Below are 11,792 nucleotides of genomic sequence, written 5' to 3' on the forward strand. Positions count from 1 at the left end.
AATGGAATAAAAATTTACATTTTCAGAAAAGTCTCTTTGGAGATGTTAATTCTAATATTAATGATAAATCTTCTATATCTTTCTGCTGAGTAGGCTAGAAAGTTACAGCAGAATTTTCATGGTAGAGAACAGATACAGGTGTCAGGATTGTCAGCAAGGTTCTTCTTTTTAGCTTGAACCTCAGTTACATACAGAACAGCCTAAAGGCTGAATACATTATTCAGTTTCTAAGTAGCTATACAGCGACCTTTGGTAAAGTCCATGACCTTTGGTAATACTATCATGATATTTATTTGCACTAATGGCAATTTTGTTACAAATTGAGAAGATGGTGAAAATAATCCATTTTTAAAACAGGCATTACATAAAAACATTAAAGATATCTTAACATAATCTAAATTATTTTGTGCAATTATTAAAAGATTGCTACCACAAATCTCCATTCTTTGCCATACATTTACTAGTCTTTCAGTCTTACAGACCAATAATGTCACTTATATTGTTATAAGCATAAATGAGCTTTAAAGGATTACATCCTTTAGTATTATGTTTTTCACAGTATTTTTTCTTAACTTCTTAACTTGATATCCTATTAGGTGAAAACAGGTTTTTTTACAGTCTCCTTTTCATCATTTAATGTGACATTTACATGAAAAATTTAATCGCAGATATGAAAGAAAATCCACTGGTTCTTTGATGCATCAGGAGTTCATCTCTCAAGATTTAGAACATCAGATATTTATATCTGAGTACAAACCATTGAGAGGCTGCTTCAAACAGTGTATTCTGTCAGTCACTCTTTATACATATGGTTTGGGATTGCTGAACAAACCAAAAGTGGTCAAAAGCTGTAGCCAAACCAAAATGTTTAATGTGAAACAGTCCTATAGAGAAGATAGTTCATTGCCTTAGTGTCATTTTCTTTTGCTTTTCCTTTTATTAGCACACACTGCCTGCTCTGCCTGCTTAGAAATCAAGAGCCAAGCAGTGAACAAAAAGACAGTTTCATAATCAGAATATTTCAAGTGGGCAGATGCATAAAACTCATCACATCAATTAAAAATAAGCCTTGCAGTAACATTCTCATTGGCCAAGTTGTCTGTCTAAAACACTGGCTTTTTGTCATCTTATCTAATTTGTGTATTTGTCATACCCATCGAAAACTCATTGTCTATGGTGCCAAGAGCTGTTTTAACTTAAAAATCAGTCAACAAAACCTATAGCCTGGAAGACCGCTTAGTCTGACTGAGCAACGAATGCTTCCTGAGTTCAGCTGATGGATCACCAGCTGCCGTGCCAAGCCCCCAGCCAGTGGCAAGAGCCGCTTCTCTGGGGCAGTTTGCCATCCATTCCTTTATTTGCAGAAGCAAAGGAAACATTAATTTCCTAGTGTAACAAGCCACAGTCAGCCTGTGGTGTTTGCGTAGATATGCACACGTACAACCTCAGGAACGGAGCCTGGTGCTGATGCTAAGGAAATAACTTTTAGTTTTACATAAACAATGAGCAGTTTCGGCTCCAGTTCCTGCTGTTGGAACAACCTCCTGCGTGCAGCCCGTGACAGCGCTCTTAAGAGTCTCTAGTGCCAAGAACAACTCTTAAGTCAGTGATGAGAGGGAAGGGTGAAACAAAATAGGTCTTGACACTGAAAAATAACTTGATAAGCAAAATAAGTTCACCGAGACCACAATTTCCTAATTACAAGAAAACATCCATCTTTTCTGAAAAATACAGTATTTCCTACGTTTTCATTGAACATTAGATGTTGTAACATGACGCTCAGGCTTGGCATAGAGTGCTAATTGCAGAATTTCCAAGGTTTCTGAGTTCAGTTTGCTTTCGGTGTGGAACAAGACCCAGTGTTTTCTTTACTCTCTGAAACAGAGCTGGGCTGCTCACCAGAGGTATGAGGAGAGAGGTCCCCAGGCCAGGGCTGCCCATGGCAGGGTGCTGGGATCCACTTCCTTGTCACCCCATCATAAGAAAGAATGTTTTCCTCTGGGATGTCTTGCTTTCAACAAGCTGGCAAATGTTGATAAAAAATTGTTTTGCTGGAATTTTCTTTGCCAGCTCTTGTGAACATGTTTACAACAATTACATGCTAGCAAAGCCTGCAGACTCAGCAGAATGAGGAAAATCGACAGTTTTTAACAGAGGGAAAGAATAGAGGAAAGTGGCAAATGGGAAAAGTGGAATTTAATTTCAATTCCCAGGTACATCCGTCCAGTCCTTTTTACAGCACTGGAACACTGTAGAACAATCCAACAGGGCTACAACAGTAACAGCAGCCTCAGGTTTACGTTGCAAGTACTGGCTCCTAATGGCATGCCTGGCCAGGAAAGCTTTTCTCTACATTTTCATGCATTCCGGCCATTTGCTCTCTCTGCTCTCCTCAGCACCTGGGGTGATTTTCATCTCTCCCTACCTGCAAAAGCAAGCTCCAGAGGGGAAAGGATGAAGCAGGAGGCTGGGGATTAAGGACCCAGAACCAAGTCCTCGAAGCTGTTTCAGCTGGTGGTAGCTGCCCTGCTGTTTAATCTCTTGGCATTTGACTCACACTTGGTTCCTGCTAGCAGTTCACTCGTCAGGTAGATTTGAGCAGCCTGAGCCTTCCTCCACACTCAATCCTCCCTGCTCTAACTTGGGTGGCATGACAAATTACCTGAGCATCGCCCAAATGTAAGAAAAGCCTCCCTCCCACTCTTCAGGGATGTGGCAGGAATGAATAAAAATCACTCGGGATCAGAGGCAAAGCTAATCTTTTGGGTTCAGCAGTCAGATGCCATTCCTCCAGCCTGCCTAACACTAGCCCATGCTGTCAGCCAACCCACTGGGGGTTTCGGTGACCTGGCACTCAGGTCCACCTTGTGAGAATGCTCTACTGTCAAATACATGGGTACTTTGTGCCTCCTTTCCTTATTATTTTTAGGACCTCTAGTGGCAGAAAAAGGCATTTTGTAGAGATCATCTTGGAAAGCCCTTAACATGAAAGCAAGACGTGAAATACCAGTATGGCCATGAACTCCAGCCAGTAAGGAACGAATATCAAAATGCCATTTCTTTAATTAACATTCTGGATTTTCTCCAGGGAGAGTTATCTCACCTTTTTTCCTTCTTATACAGGATTCTGCAAAAGAACAAACTGAAATGGAATTCTCCATTTGTGGAGGGAAGTATGCTTTCGTGCTAACCAAGGAAAATTACGGCACAGTGATTTTAAAAAAAAGCTATTCTTTCTCCCCTCTGGCACCCCAAAAAACATCCCACTATTCTTCTAAGCACAAGTTGTCCAAATCCAGGGCTGCTACTGCATAACTAAATGAAAGACTAAAGTCTGCCAGGAAAATATCCAAGACATAAAATACATTTATAGCTACTGGTGATTGTTATTTTATGCCTGTCAGTAATCTTTTTAGCAAACAGCCATCCTCAATTATTGATATTTCATTATGGGGTTTCAAGGTGACTCTGTAGATGACAGGTTTAACCCATAACTTTCTGTTTCTCAATAGGAATACTCTTGGCATGATGAACATTGGAAATGTACTGTAGACCGTGAAACTCTGTCCCTCCAGATAATCCTCATTTTGACCCTTGACAACAAAAAACTTGTTTTTTGTCTGCAGCCCTTAGCCAGATCACTCCAGCTGTGCCAGTACCACTAAAACCCCACACCCTGTGTGGATCTAGTTTTGCCAGGCCAGTGATTTTCCCCTCTGAATCGAGGAGAGTATTAAGCTGCAAAGAGGACAAGAGCAATTTATACCTGCTTCTATACTAGGTCTCATCAGTGCAATTATATTATTGAGAATGTTTAAAACACATCTGCAAAATAAATAGTAAAATGAATAAAACCCCTAAATGTGGACAAAGTCTACATCCAGCAAGAACATAGGAGAGCCGTATCTTTTTTTCTTGGTTTTGGCAATAGAAAGATAATCCTAATGGACAACACAGGAGAGCACATAACAGCAGGAGAAGTGGCAAGATGGAGGAGGTTATTTCTCAGACTGTGAGAATGTGCAGGTGGTCATTTGTTCTGCTGAGACCAGGATTTCTCTTTTTCTGGATGGACATGTCAAAAATATGCACAAATCTATACTCGAGGTTTCCTCCCTGCCCTATTTGAGAGGCTCATCTCACTTAGCTTTCCAGTTGCTTTCTGCTGGACTGGCTATAATGAAAAAAATGATGGCATTTTCACCAGCAAAGTAACTGTATTGTGAACTATGGACAGTCTTGGAATTGTCATTTCTTGGCAGTCATAAGCAATGAATTACAATACACTACATCTGGGGGAAAATACCGGAAAGAGTCTGCACGGTAAAGATCTGGATAGTGCAAGAATGAGCAAAAGTAAACAGTATTTCACATTGATAAAACACACTGGACAGGTTTAAAATATGAAAGTCAACTCAGTAAGAAAGTAGAACATTAAAACTGAGTAGTTTCAGATTTTCTCAAAAGGATGTTTCTTAACAGTCATTGTGTCTCCAGGCACGGATGTAGCTCTTCAAATATCACTACAGCATCTTGCTCCGCAGTTAGTGTTGCACAACAACACTAGAGTATGTGTAACACAGCAGGGGTGTGTTCAGGTGCATCGGATAGTGGGGCCGACAGCCTGACCTCAGAAAGCAAGTTACGGCAAGAGAGGCTGATTCTCATCAGGTATCTTACATCTGGAGGGTATTGTAACAGAGATTGTGTAGTTGCTGAACAAAATAAGTGAATAGAAAGAATCCAGCAGTAATGTACAAAAAAGAGAAATCAGACTCACTACTCACCAAGTCCACTGAAAAATGAAGTTTTAGAGGAACCAAAACTGCTCACAGATTGGTGTCAAGTGCCAGCCTGCATGGAGGGATCATGCAGGGTGAGAAATACTGTGATATTTTATACTGACTTCTTCAGAATGAAATTAATCATTTCATAAATGCCAAAATGCTTCAACTGACAGTTTTGGACCAAACTGATTTTTATGAATTTAAAATTGCTCCCCTTCTCTCCTACCTGTTTTTCAGTTCAGCAAGAGATAAAAAATAAACAGAACGGGAGCCGTATCTGACCAAGAGCAGTCACAGAACATGCCCTGTGGCACTTCAAATACGGCTCTGGTGAAGACAGTGTCACGCTCTTAGAAATCAGGGTTTTGTCTGTGGTTCTGCCTCACCCTGAGCTGTAACAGCCTCACACGTGAATGACACCAAAATGCACTTGCCCAGTCTGATCTTTTGGCTGACGCAGTGAAGCAGCAATCAGACAGAGTCTGAAATATTTATGAGAGAGAGTCATGAAGGGCAGAAAACCCAGAAATTTATTATTTACTGCACATGTTCTTTATTCTCTGTTCATGGGTAATACATTTAAATTCTGCCCCTCTGTTGGGTGAAGTGGATCTGAAGTAACAAAGCAGCCCGAGTTACCCCAGATTTACGTGGCTGTGCTGGATGGCAGGATCTGCCTTGGAGCACTTTAGATTAGCTGTGTCTCACAGGGTGCTCTGTGCCTTGGGCTCAGAGTATCCCCAGCGAGCTTCAAAAGCTGCCCTTGCAAGGCAACCTGCAAATGTGTTTACAGATCTAGCACTGTAATTTCTTATTCCTCTGGTTGATTAACCTGTTAGAAACTAATCTCTTTCTTCAGACTTCTATTTTTGCAGGTGCTCCCGGTATAAACGCCTCAACCGTACAAAACTGAACTAGACAAAATGTGCAGACGCTTTATTTGGCATGGAAAGAAACCAAGGACACGGCCCTGCTACAGTTGCAAAAATAAAAAGAGTGTGGGGAACTTGGCCTTCCTCAATGGAAACTCGACATTTGGGTGGCCTCGCTGCAGTCTGTGTGGGGCTGGCAGTCATTGTCTCTGAATGAAGAGGCTGGCTTAACCTGGATTGCTATCAAATCCTCCCTCCGTGAGACCGTGCATTTGGCAGAAGTACTGACAGAAATTCTCTGGCTGAGAAAGCGCAATCAAATCCTGTTAGGCGTAATATCTTGAGAAGGGGGTCTATTAGTTTAAAACACTGAGAAGGTTTGACTGTGGTTGTTTGGCATTTTCTCCGGTTGCTGATTTATTTGAATTCTCCGTCAGTTATGAAAATCTCAGACTTGCAAAAACTATCAAGGAAAAAAAAAAGGGGCGGGGGGGGGGGGGGGGAGAATTTGCAAAGATCAGTGTTTTGTAGGGACCAGATTAAATTCTTCCACTATGTATCTTCTATACATCATCCCTCACTTGCTCTATGCACAGGGGATAACCGTGCACCCCTAACTGCTAGGTTACTTGCTAGGTTTACTGAGCATGAAACAAATTCTAAGATTAGTGCCTGAACAAACAGCTGGGGTGGGGAGAAAATCCTTCCTCTCATACATGGGAGGAGGTGGGCCCTGTAGCAGCATGTCCCCCGAGACTGCCCCACTACCTGCATGCATACAGAGGAAATCTGGATAGGAAAGGCTCAGGTATCAGCCCCCTCTCCCGCTCACCCTTGCTTCCACAGCAAAATCACATCTCTAGATTGCTAAGCAGCTTGCAGTGGAGGTGTGGGGGCCACAGAAACATATTTTGATGCCCAAGGCAGGATGCCAGCTTGGTGTGCCATCACCTGCTCTCCCCTGGGCCTTATGTCAAGGGATATTAAAAATACAGTCTTGGTTCCAATTCAAAGGCGTGCTTGCACCTCATGAACCATCCCTGGCAGGGAGCATGTTTTGCTGCTAACCACGTCCTTTTCACAGTCCTACAACGAGGGGTTGCATTTGCCCATCAATGTCCCACTGCACACCAATCCCAGCGTTTGAGAATTTTGCTGTTTGTCTCAACAAGAAACGGATTAAGTTCCCGACTCCACAGCTTTTACTTGCCCAAGGGAAGCTCGTAGGCTCTGACCCCAGGCTGTTTGCAAAGCCTGTCAAAAACCATTTGTGTATGGAGATAGCAGCAGCAGCAAATATCACAGTGAAGGCTAAAAGGCAATTCTATGCCAATCTCATTCTAGGTCACTAACTTCCTAAGGGTATTCTTCCAAGAAATAGCTTTATCTTGAGTAGTTCTGCAAGAGGAGAAAGACTGTGTGTTACAATTAACCCCTTCTTCAAAAGGAAAAGCAAGAATTCTTCATTCTACCACATTCATCACTCCTGATTTATTCAGGATAAGACTAGAAAATAAAGTTACAAGGAAATAGTAGATTCGAATGAAAAAATATTCTTTGCCCTTTCAAAAAGGGCACTATGTATATGTACATCTTGGGCAGTATTCACACTCCTTTTAGGAAAGTAAATACAGTGTATTTAAATTTAAAGAAATCTCACATTGAAACACTCCACCAACTCCAGTGAAAGGCTTCACTGCCTGGAAAACTCAGATACCCATCAGGAAAGCCACTGTAGCAAAGAGAAGGAAATACAAGAGGCACACTGATGAGGCTTTGAAGAAAGAGATGAAGCTGTGTGAGAAGTGCAATATGGCTAATTAAAAAGAACACGGAAGGGAAGTAACAAATAACAAAACTAAACAAATAAGGCCAGCTAAATGATGGGAGGAGAAGAGCATTAACCAGTCTGGGACAGTCCTACCAAAATCATGGAGCCTACACACCTTCATCAGCTGCCATTAGAAGGTTGTGGTAGAACGACTACTGGGAAGGCCTAGCAGAAAGACCACCTGAGCTGATGATACCTGACTCAGATCATCTTGTCTTCTAAAAGACACCTAGGCCATGAGCAAGAGTAAGTAGGAGAAAGACATGGTTATTCTGAGGCTTAGATTCTAAAAGGTTTTTCCCTTAATCAAACATTAGTTGTAAGGTGTCAGCCTAATGCTCAGCAAGTGTCAAAAAAGCACATCAAATGTTAAGAATTTTTAGAAAACAGAGAGCAGAACAGAGAACAAATATTTTTGTGCCAATGTATGCATGCTGCACCTGTGTCTAGGACTGTGCACAGTTCTTATCTCCCTTCCTCTCAAAAATGGTGCAGGAGAGCTGGACAAGTTTCAGAGAGGGCAACAGAAACAATCACAGGTGGGAGCAGCTCCTGTGTGAAGAGTGGCTGACTAGACAAGGACTTCACAGGCTGGAAGAAGAAATAACTGAGGGGACATAAGAAAAAAATCTTAACAATCAGTAGGATAGAGCAGAAAACTGTCCCTACCCAAAAAAGTGTCTTCAAATGAACTAGAGCGCAATGGGTTCAAAACAAACAAAAAGAGACATCTCTTCACAAAACGTACTTAAATTGTGTAACACCTTTCCATGGAATGCAGTGGATTTTAAGTTGTGATGTGGATTCAAAAAATGATTAGACAAATTCAGGGAAACCCGTATTTATGTTATGAAACACAAATGCATCAGTCTCAAGAAGTCCAAGACTTACAAATTGTGTGGTAGGGTGTTCTAGGGGGCAGTACCCCCAAATGCTTGCCCTGGTCATTACCAGCCTCTTCATTAGCTGCAGGGCAGTGCTGGGGATGGGACCAAGGAGGCCCTTGATCTGCCCTGGGACAGCCAGTTCTGCTCTGATGCACTTACCTATTTTGCTACCACAGGTCATCTCAGCCTCTAGAACAGGAGCTTTCTTTACTGGCTCCAAAATGGCACTCTGACAGGTGGTATTTCTGTATCTCTGCCGCCAGACTGTTTTCATATCTAAATTCAAAATCTGGTTTTCATTATCAAGCCAAGGGATGTACACCAGCATCCACCAACATGGTAACACCTCTGCAGTGCACTGGGGGTCACAGAAGCCTCTGCATATTATGTCAAATGTATTCTACCATAATGAGAGAAAAGGTAGGATAATGTAGAGTTCATATTTTATCTACTCTCGTCTATATTTAATTAAATGAAATATGAATCTTAAAATCTGTCGCAAACTACAAAATCAGTTCTAATCTCTGTTATGGTGTGATAGGAAATGATAAATTTATGCTGCAGTATACAAAGCTCAGTTGGAGCTCACCAATCTCGCTATTGTCTGAAAGATAAAATAAATACCAGATGATGTTTGCATTGGCTTTGCGTAAGTACACAATTTCCACAGAAAGAAGCAGCAACAGGCCTATGATCAGAGATATGCAGACATGAGTACTGTTAGGCAGTATCTACTTCAATGAATTTAAAAGAAAAACACAAATACCCTTGAAAAAGGCAATTTTTTCCTAGGGAGTGTGAAATGGTTATTCTTCCTAAAATTATACCAGAAACTTGTGTTTTGTGTAAACACTGTAGGACTATGCACAAAAGATCATGCTCAGAGATGTTGCAGCTATTTAGCGTTCTGGTGGACTTTTACTTGAAAAAATGAATGTGTCAAAAAGTTGTTTTCCAACTTGTCCAGAAGGACTACAACTGAGACCAAAGCAAAAACATTTGCCATGGAGCAGAAAGAGCCTGAAGAGGGCCCTGAAGGAGTGACTTAGAGGTCAGTGTATTGCCAGCTCCTGTTGACTTTACCCTGAGTCTTGTCATAGTTGGATCTTTCCCTAAAGCAACAGCTTCAGCATTCAAACAACATGATAAGGATCTTAGCTTTGACTTAAAAATAAAAAATGACCACCACACAACAAAAAAGAGGACGTTGGTAACAAAATGAAAACATGATCCCTAAAAGCTTCAATATGAAAGAATAAATATAAAATACTGTTTTAATACTACAATTTTAAGACAAACAGGATTTCCAGGGGCCTGACTCATAAATTTTGAAAGCTTGTTTTCAGCAACATCAATGAGTTGACTCAAAATCTGTCAGGAAAGTGACTCTGGGAAGAAAATGGGACACTGAAAGTTATTTATCACACAACAACTGAAAATATGGAAAAGACTAAAAAGAAAAGATGCTTAGTTAACAAAATATATATGGGGGAATATTAATGAATTAATTACTACTCCATGAATGCAAATTAAATTATGTTTCCACTAGAAGGAAGAGAGCAGGCATAAGATCATAATACTCATGAGTTAGTCTAGTTGTTTCCTTTGGAAATGTGTCACAACAATGACCTGTTATTCGGGGGTCCCAAAAGTTTCCTTCTCAATTACACAGCTGCCAAAACCAATATCACACATGTTGTGAATGCTTCCCTTAGAGCACCAGCAGAGCTCCTCCCTTCCCTAGGGAAAGACAATAAACGCCAAGAACAAGGGTGGACACTGAAAGTGAAGAGCGAAGGCTCACAGGGCTATTCCTGCCTCAGAGCACATTGGTGGACACTAGGATCAAGCTTTTGGCTCAAAAAAAAAAAAAAAAAAATCCACACAGGTAGAGCTCTAAAGAACTCTCCGAGACCCACGCTTTCTGCTTCACCTGGTTAAAGGGCTACATTTGTGTGTTGCAGCACATAACCTAATGCAGAAAATACTAATTTTTCATTCAGTTGGGTTGTTTTAGCGAGATAATTCTCACAGTAGCTATGGCGACTGGCTGCCTGGCTGGATGATGGCACTGCCGGATGGGGCCACTCTGCTGCTGACCTTCGCGCACCGCCCGGCCTTCGGAGCCAGCTTCTGCTGGCTGGCCCTGCTCAGTGCTCAGCGGCAGGGTGAACAGCACGGCAACGATCCTCCACAGTATGACGGAAAGCCTGGGCTGGCCTGGTGAGCTGCCAAGAATCTTGGAGAGGTGACCTGGTATGCAAACAGATCGGAACGGTGACAGCAAGGGGTGGGAAGGAGCGATGATAGGTCACTTAAGCTTTTACCCTTTGGGTTAGTCCCTTTTGACCCACTTCCTCCCTGACTGCAGGTGACATTGTGACAGCTGTTTTCCAGCTTGGCACAGCTTCTGTCAGTCATTGCCTCTGTCACTCGAAAGATTTGACCAGTTACAGGGCTGATGAGCCCAGCACCTTCATGGTTACCCAGGATTCTCCAGATCCTCTCTGTCTCCTCCATGCCACAGCTACTATGGACAGACATTAACAAATCAGCATTTTAAGTTACCATGAAGCAGAATCAAAGCTATGTCCTAATGAAATATAAAGCGAAAGCAATCCACAAGGAACCCTGGTAGGACAAAAATCATGGCAAAGATTCGTTACTACATTAAATATCTTGATAAATTCTATTTGTACAAACATTTCAAGAAGTTTTCAGTCTAACAAATACCCATCCCTACAGTTAGCCTGATTTGAACATTAAACTGGCATAGAGATGGAAATGGGACACGTGGAAACTTGTTTTTTAGTGACAATACAGAGTTGTCAGTTCACTTTCTTAACTGAAATTTTGACAGTTTATTTGAAATTAATCAGTATCTGCTTCTTGGTAGACAGACTTGGTAGTCTATGTAAAGATCTTTATTAAACTGATGTTCTGCAAAGGATGTCTTTTTTTTGACTGGTGCTGAGAATCAAAATTAAAAATTGTGATGGAGGGAAGAAATGTCAAGGAATTTACGTAAGGGTCCTCTTGGATATTATGACTTCCCCAACATACAGACAAATGGAACAAGCGCAACTACTAAAATTGGTGGCCTAATGACCTCAGGTCTCGGAGGTCCAGGGTCTCTGTCACAGACTTCTAGAGCAACTATTCTAAACTAATCATGTATACCACTAACATACAATGAGTCAAAAGTACATGACCTTCTCAGCAAGTTTCTTTGAAATGCAAACAAGAATCCGACTGTTCAGAGAAGCTGAGCCTCTCTAGTTTAATGAAGAGCAAATTATCTTCCATTTCTTCCCATAAAACTGTGTCAAGAGTGTACTGCTTGCTTTCAATATTATATGGGACTTTAGGGGTGTTTAACAGCGTTAGTAATTTCAGAGCTTGAATGTCTGAAATT

The sequence above is a fragment of the Strix aluco genome, chromosome 1 (assembly GCF_031877795.1).
Source record: "Strix aluco isolate bStrAlu1 chromosome 1, bStrAlu1.hap1, whole genome shotgun sequence".
Classification (NCBI taxonomy): domain Eukaryota; kingdom Metazoa; phylum Chordata; class Aves; order Strigiformes; family Strigidae; genus Strix; species Strix aluco.